This window comes from Vigna unguiculata, chromosome 7 (genome assembly GCF_004118075.2).
Source record: "Vigna unguiculata cultivar IT97K-499-35 chromosome 7, ASM411807v1, whole genome shotgun sequence".
Classification (NCBI taxonomy): domain Eukaryota; kingdom Viridiplantae; phylum Streptophyta; class Magnoliopsida; order Fabales; family Fabaceae; genus Vigna; species Vigna unguiculata.
This window is the reverse complement of record NC_040285.1, coordinates 13,595,209-13,603,923: the sequence shown is the minus strand read 5'-3', so window position 1 is coordinate 13,603,923 and position 8,715 is coordinate 13,595,209.

Sequence of the window (8,715 nt, the reverse complement as noted above, 5' to 3'; positions counted from 1 at the left end):
TTAGCGCCCGAACGTGCCTCTTTCGAGCTGCTGAGCTCGATCCTCCTCCGGCGAAACCTCCGGAGATGGTATTGATATAACCCCTGAGGGGTTTATCGTGGCTCCAACTGCGGCTCCTCCTTGGGTTATGATGCGCCCGAGACGGTCCTCTCCTTCGCCTCTCGGGTTCGGGCTCCCTCCGCTTCTCCCACCGAGACGGGGGCTCTTCTTACTGGGCTTCTGTTCCTCACCGGGCTTTGCGGAGGGCGATCTTGTCGAATATATTTCTTCAGATGTCCCTGCCGAATGAGCTCTTCGATTTTGTTGCGGAGCGTGTGGCACTCTTCAGTAGTGTGGCCGATCGTCCGATGGTACTGGCAGTGCTTACTACCGTCGGCATCGGGTGGTGGGGGCTTCTTCCTGGACGCGGGAAGTGATTCGACGCTGAAAGCTTCTTGTAGGATCCTCGCCCGAGGAACGGCCAGCGGAGTATACTTCGTGAACTTCGGTGGTTTCTTCTCGCCGGGCCGTGCCAACGGTTTGTTTGGCCGAGGTGCGGCCGGCTTCGGGGCCGCGGCATCCTCCTTCTCCCTCTTCTTCACCCGGAACTCTTGCATATCTTCCATTTGGATGAACTTGGTCGCTCGTTCCCTCATCTCCTCCATCGTCTTTGGTTTCTTGCGGCTTATCTTGTCCGTGAAAACTCCCGGTTGGAGCCCATATGAGAAGTGATGCCGAGCGATTTCGTCGCTGAGGTCCTTTATCTTGACTGACATCCGATTTTACCGATCGAGATAACTCCTCAACGATTCCCCATCTTCCTGTCGGATGTTCACCAGGTTGTTGACCGTCAGAATGGCCAGTTTCAGGGGCGCGAATTGTGTGCTAAACCTTGCCTTCAGAGTGGCAAACGAGTCAATGCTGCCGGCCGGCAGCTCGGAAAACCACTCCAACGCCTCCCCCGTCAAAGAAGTTGAGAAGACACGGCACCAGATGGGGTCACTAACTGCGTGGAACATCATCTGATGCATGAAGACCCGCATGTGATTGTCCGGATTGGTCGTGCCATCGTACTTGTCGAAAGTTGGGATTTTCCATTTCTCCGGCAACGGCGTCTCCAAAATAAAAGGCATGAAGGGGGAGAATCCCGACGTGGGGATCGGCTGACGCGACGGGCGACCCCCATCATTTGCTCCCGAGCTCTCCGCCATCGTGTGCGACGGATTTCCCCTTGAAGCCTGAGTCTTCTCGACTCGAGCCGGCTGTGATTGCTCGTGTCCTATTGGTGGGGGGCGACTTTCCACCCGTTCGGCATCTCGGTGCTGCTGCACCCGACTTAACCTGAGCGGGTCGAGTACGGTAGGCGTCGATGGGATTCCTTCTTCCTTCCGCCTCAGGATGTCGTTCTCCTCCCGCAAGATCTGCATCTGCACTTCACAGTTTCTCTGCATCTCATCCATCCTCTGCTGCATCGCCCTTATCATCTCCCTAGTATCTGCTTGATCATCCGCCATTCTACCTCCGTCTACGTTGCTGTTCCGGTTCCTTGTGGTCACCATAAGGGTGTTCTCTTAAAGAAGACTGTTCGGCCCCACGGTGGGCGCCAAAATGTTTCGGGTGTAGGGACCGAGAACCTACTAAAGAGTCTCTTCAAGCTTGCTCTACTTCCCACTGCAACAATAACTTCCAGTAAAATCCACTCCTTAGCTCGATCGGCTGGGGCGACGATCGGGGTACCTGTCTAAAAGGCTCTGATGCTTAAGTCAGTTAAGGACCGATCGGTGTATCAATATATCTGCTGTAATAAATGCGAAATTAAGATCCTCACCAACCTACCTTTGGGCCCTATTTATAGTTTTCCGTGTGGGCCTGTGATTAGGGTTCCTTAATCACGGCCCAATGATCCTTTAATCAAGATTACTGACTCGTTTAACGTTAATTAACTCGATTGACTGATCGTTTGACCGTGCGACCGATGGCCGCTTGATTGGGTTTGTTATACTGTTTTAATAAGTGAACCATTCATGTACGTCTGACCGACCGACAGACGTATGCGAAGGATTACACAAGTCTAAAGAGATTGATCAACCGATGGTTGTTCAGTGTTTGTCGTGTTATGGTTAGGTGCTACACGTACTTGTCCGATCGACCGATGTGCCATCACGGGTCCATGTCGCTCGACCAGGTGTTATCGATGGACCGATGGGCATGAACATGGTTGGCTTATGACTTATTTGTTTAACCGTTTGACCGATGGTCCTATAGTTTATTCGTGGTCCGTTCGACCGATGGTCCTTTAACGATGCTACATGGCTGGTTGACAGAGCCGATTCGCCGATGGTTCTGCAATTTATTCAGGAGGTCGTTCGACCGTTCGACCGCTAGCCTTACATGTACTAGTTTTTCAACTTTAGCCGATGGGCCTAAAAATTAGATTTGGCCAATTGACCGATAGAACGTACAGTACAAAATATATATATATATATATATATATATATATATATATATATATATATATATATATATATATGTATATATGTGTATATATGTATATATATGTATATATATACATATATATACATATATATACATATATACACATATATACATATATATATATATATATATATATATATATATATATATATATATATAATTGAAAGGTTTACAAAATTTGTAAACATCGAAAAAAAGCAATTTAAAAGATTAATTAAAATATATTTCAAACACACCATAACATGACACATGATTGCATAATAACATGACATGACAATGTCATCCACTTATTTTATCTCCTATTTTATGACTTTTATTATTTTTAAATATTCAAAATAATATATATTTAGTTATATATAAGAATAAATATTTTTTTCATACTATATATACATATATATATATATATATATATATTTAAAAATATAATAAAAATTTAAATAAAAATTTAAAATTACAATAATAACATAAATATATAAAAATAATGTATTTATGATTTTTATATTGAAATTTAAAATAACAAATATATAAAAATAAATAATAATAACATAATTTGAAAAATACAAATATCTAAATAAAAATATTATCTTTACAATGGAAACAGCACAGTTAAAATAATAATAACAATAAATTTGACATGTTTTTTCTATTAAAATTTAGTACCACTACACCATGATTTTTATATTAAAAGTTTAAATAAAAAATATTTATAAAAAGACAAGCAAATAATAATAACATAATTTGAAAAATGTAAATATAGAAATTAAAATAAATATTATAACATTAACCAAATAAGTGTTGAATTACCACCTAACTACAATTATAGATAATAGATAATATATATACTAATTTTAAACTTTTCAACCATCAATAATAATTTCATTCAAAGAAAAATTTAAATAAAAAATTTACCACTTAACTATCTATCTACATCTATTATTTATATAAGAGATAATATTCATTCAAAGAAAAAGTTGAATAAAAAATTATATCTATATCTATTATCTATATAATTAATACATTATATATAGATACATAATAATTTTAAATTTTCAAAAATTTAATAATAATTAATGAATTACAGTACTTATTCAATTATAATTTATTAATTTAACCCCACACATAACAATTTAAATTTTTTAACAAATTAATAATATATTCAAAGAATGATTTATACATTATAAAAGTATTAAAAGTAGTTTTATACATTTCAAAATAACACCGAAATAATATAAATTAAAAAATGAAACAAAATATACAATTCTATATTTTTAAATTTATTTTTAAATTCGTAGAAACTAAAAATTAATATATTTTATTAATACATACCATTCGATAATTGTTAATAGTGTAACACCCCATTTAATTAATAAACATAATTAAAGGAAGCATCACACTAATTAATAAAAGAAAAGCGGTCTGAGAGTTTAAACCCTACTCCTTACAAGTATCCAAGGAAGTTCAAACATAAAAGGTACACCACGATGCCAAACAGGTACAAAGGTAGACGACAATAGTTGATGATACACCCAAAAGCTAAAACAAAACATCTGCCATGGCCCTAAAGGAAAGCCCAAATAAAAGAACTTCAGTCCGGGTAGACTATGCAGCGGAATCATCTCTCCTATGTTGACCACGAGTACCTCTCGCATCTGCTCCCATTAATAAATTGATGATCATCGCAAAGGTAGAAGAATAACATACAAAGCAATCAAACAAACAAAAGGGTAAGCTAGAGCCATAAAGATTTCATCAATGCAATTAGATATACTTTCGCAGTCCAATATACATACATCACCCAAGCCTGTTATGACCTTCCAAATCAATACACTAAGACTCGACTTGACTCATCCGGATACATATAATCTGGTTGAATTCGGCGGATGCTTGCACTTGTGGTGGATACCTCTGCTCACCCCCGAGCTATGTGTTACAAGTGTTACAATGAATCAATTCCCTCACGCACAAGATTATCCCTTAATGAGTTTCAGGCCTCCTGCTACTCTCACCACAGGAGTTAGTCCGCTCTAAGTGAGACTAACTGACTCCTTAGAGCGTCAGGATGCAACCTTACCTTGAATCCATACCAGACCATATAGATGGGGCACCACCATGGACACCCACTAATAGGGCCATGGAATTACGTCCCGACCACTGAAGCGCGACCCTGAAAGTCTCACCTAGAGGCTCCAAGGAATTACACACTGACACAAACCAATCATAATCAAACCAGTACTATTTAACATGCATAGGTATATATATATATATATATATATATATATATATATATATATATATATATATATATCATGTCAACCTTCACAATCCATCCTCTCTTGTATTTCATATTGGATCCATTCCACTCATCCTTCATAAATCACAAACAAATATAGGAGTGTATTCCCTACCAGCACCATGCCACATTCATTGATCCACCTTCACTCATGTCTCATGTCAAACCCATACCAAACCCATCATTTTAATTCCATGAATCACCTCATACAACACATCATGCTCACCTCATATTAAAACTCATGAATCATAACTCTATCTTATTCATACAAGGTCACTCAATTCATACAGTTCATACCCAAGGTAAAGCATAATAAGCCAAACATACAATGAAGGCCCAACAACATGAAAGGTACAGTTATATAGAGAAGTCCCGTGCCAATTTCGCTCAAGCCACAGAGTCTCGCTTAGGCGAGACTGTCGTTAGGGAACCCTGCGAGACTCACGGGTTCTCGCTTAAGCGAGCCGCTACTCGCCTGGGCAAGAGCACCCCTCGCTCAAAAGCGAGGTTCCTCGCCTAAGCTACTCTTGCAACAATGTGCCTCAAACCCTTCACTCGTCCTCACTTAGGAGGGCCTCTCTCGCCTGAGCGAGACCGTGTCTCGCTCAAACAAAAGCTCTCCACTTGAGCGAGAGCTCGAGCACGAGTTCGAACCAGTTCCTGCAAGTCTCGCCTAGGCGAGGCTGGGTCACTTAGGCGAGAACTTCGGGTCTTGCCACTGTTCATCCTGCAACAGCCACACAATCACATCCCAACAACAACACACATTCATCCAATGTTTTACACTAGTACCATAGCCATATAATCATGAGAAACAACGACAAATGTGCAAGAATCAATTTTCAAACAAGGGTCTCTAGCTTCCCTTACCTAGAAAGGGTTTAGCAGGGGACCTCGACATCACAAGAGTGAACACAGTAGCTCCAGAACAGTTTAGGGAACTGGAAAAATAGTGGAACAAAACATAAGAGGAGCTCCCTACAGAACCCTAACTGGGAAAAATACGAAAACATGACAAGAGAGGGATGGTACGAGACGGAGGGTAACTTACGTTGAGTAGGAAAGAGCTCAAACGAACTTGACAACGGTGAGGAAACAAACCCTAGCAGAGGGGTTGACGGCTGCAACTCAAGGTTCTCTGAAAGTGAGTAGAAAGTGTGAGTTAGGGTAGACTAGGGTCTGGTTTTCCTCTTTAGGCCAGCCCTTAGGCCCATTAGATTAAAGGCAACCCTTAAACATTAGGGCAGAAAAAATTGGGCCTTACATTCTCCCCAATAACAAAAATTTTCGTCCTCGGAAATTCATCGATGAGGTAGGAAGAAATTATGTTCTCATTATTTCCTCTGAGAACCGCCACTCAGATATGACTGATATAACGACTCAAACGCCTATAGTCACTGGAAAGTTTGCCTTTGTGCTAAGCAACATGTGTTCAACCGTGTGGATTGGTCTAGTCACTACTCTCGTAGTAACTTCCAACCTGTAACCTTAAAAACTAGGATGCTCCTTCGAACCTGCCCAACCAACTTGTATCTGATATACCGACTCATCTACCATATGCTCTCTGCTACCTCTTGTAGGTTTTTATCAAAGTCTCAGATGACTTCAAGTCTTAAATTAAAGCATGTAGTTATCACTTCACATCACGTTGTTCTCTCCTTTAAGCATCACTCCACTGTCTTAATCACTCTTGAGTTCTGGCCGACTGCCTCACTATCAACACTCTTGACCACTTTTACGCATAACGACAATCATAACATCTTACTTCCTTTGTTGGCTTCATCCAAGGCAACAAAGTTCCCTACCGATTTATTCCATTTCCAATTTAAAACTCTCAACTAATTCCATCGCCATATCATTTTGGCATCCTATCCTCATTTTTTTATCCCTTAACTCGTAACCATCATTCCACCAAACCACAGTACCATAACTTCCATTAACTCCAAATCTCTAGTCTGTTTTGCACCAAGCAACCCTACGATACACCTCAAACTAAAATTGCCCGATTTGGCTTTTTCCCAACCTCTTTGAGAAACTTACTTATCCTAGTTGAATAACTAGACCAAGGAAATCTCTTCACATCTCCTCCTCCCGACTTAGACACTTACTTCTCTGCCAATCCTTACCCTATCAAGCCCAGAATCTTGAATTCTCTTCTAGAAATAAACACCTACCCTTACTTCCTTACTTTAAGGTTGGTACCTTAACTTTAAAAACATAATTCAACCACCTCTCATTTCCTTGGTTCAACTTCCTCTGTGCAACCCTACACTTCCAACTTTAAATGATCATTGCACGCTTTCACCCGATACTCACAAGAACGAAACCTTTGATGGTTTTAAAGAACTGGTCTTCGTAGTAATCTCTAGGTCTTGAATAAGATAGTTCTTCTCGCGCATCTCTTACCATTTCTAAGCATCATCTGCCACCATCCCGCTGTGCTACTTTGATCCCTACCCAAGCTCACTCGTTTATTTACTCAAAATAATGATCCTTTCATGTCCGCCATGACAAGGAAGCAATCGTCGTTGAGAAACCTTTCTCAAGATCCCTATAAACCTTGTTGAACCCTTTAAACTCCTCTTTGGATAGCCTTAGCGTTCCATTTTCTCAACAATGTATCTATCATTTTAAAACCATATTCCTTATTAGCCACTCCAACCTTAGTCAATACTTTTCTTGAACGGCTTGACACACCATGACTTCTTTTCAAAGATTCACCAAACTTGCAGTCATCCTGGTGATTATACTGAGTTTATACCATTATGTCTCCAACAACTCTTTCACTTGTTTCTCTTACTCCACAATCCTAGCATAAAGCCTCCAATTAGAAACTATCAGCACAAGTTCGACTTCAGACCCTAAAGCAAAAGGGGGCTTCACCACTCCAAAGCGAAAATTCTAATATTTACTTCAAAACAAATCTATAACTCTTTTACCATTGAGATTCCTTGCGTCTGTTTTTTGCTTGCCTTTATCGTATAACTCTGATTCACATGACACCCTGTCCTCACCTTTCAGCTTGATCCACACTTATTACACCATTACTGACATATCTCTTCAAATCAAAGGATACTACTTCGTTGGAGATCACATCTCCTAAGAATGAGATTAAGAAAACAACCAATTCACTCTTGAGATTATGTCCCAACCTTGTAAAGAAAACAATTCAATTTGGCTTTGAATTTAAATACTTTGTTCACCATAAAGGCACCACACACCCGAGCGAGTCTCCATTTGGTCGCAATTGTAGCAAAACCATCGTCTCAACCTCAGCCCCTTCTTAAAGGCAACCATGACTCCTTTACCATACTGGCGGCATCAAGGAGCACACAATCCCAAGAAAATCGGCTCTTAGTCCAAGCATCACTTCGTAAGGTGCATCTATGGATGAGATTTATTCGTGCTAACTACTTTAGCATCAACCATCGTAGACACCATATCAACTACTCAAAAAATTTCTTTTCACTCCCTCCATCATTGTGCTCCGACATCAGTTGGGATGTCCTTCCATACGAGAATAACCTTTAAAGGTGTGTCCTTCCTTCTGGTGCATGGAACCTTCCACTTTATACCCAAGGTCAAATGTCTTGCTCATGGAAACTACTTTTTGGTAGAGCTCCAAAGGTGCATGAAGAGCTCCATGTGCAGCGAAAATAGATGAAGGAATGAAGGCAAGTTGGAAGGCACTTGCAAGCAATGGAAGGTGAAAGAGGTGATATGATTTCCTAATCTATGCTAGCCTAAGGAAGGTGGCTAGAGGTAGAGAGAGTAAATCTCTAGAAAGTGGTGACTCTCAAAGGCAATAGAGGGAGGAGTGCTCTCAACTCAAGTTGCATCTATTGCATAAAATTTCAAGAGTGTCTACAAATGAGTGAAATTTTGGCTTTTATATGAAGCCATTTAAACATGAGAAAGGAGAGCCATTAGATGGAGTGGGCCTTGATCTT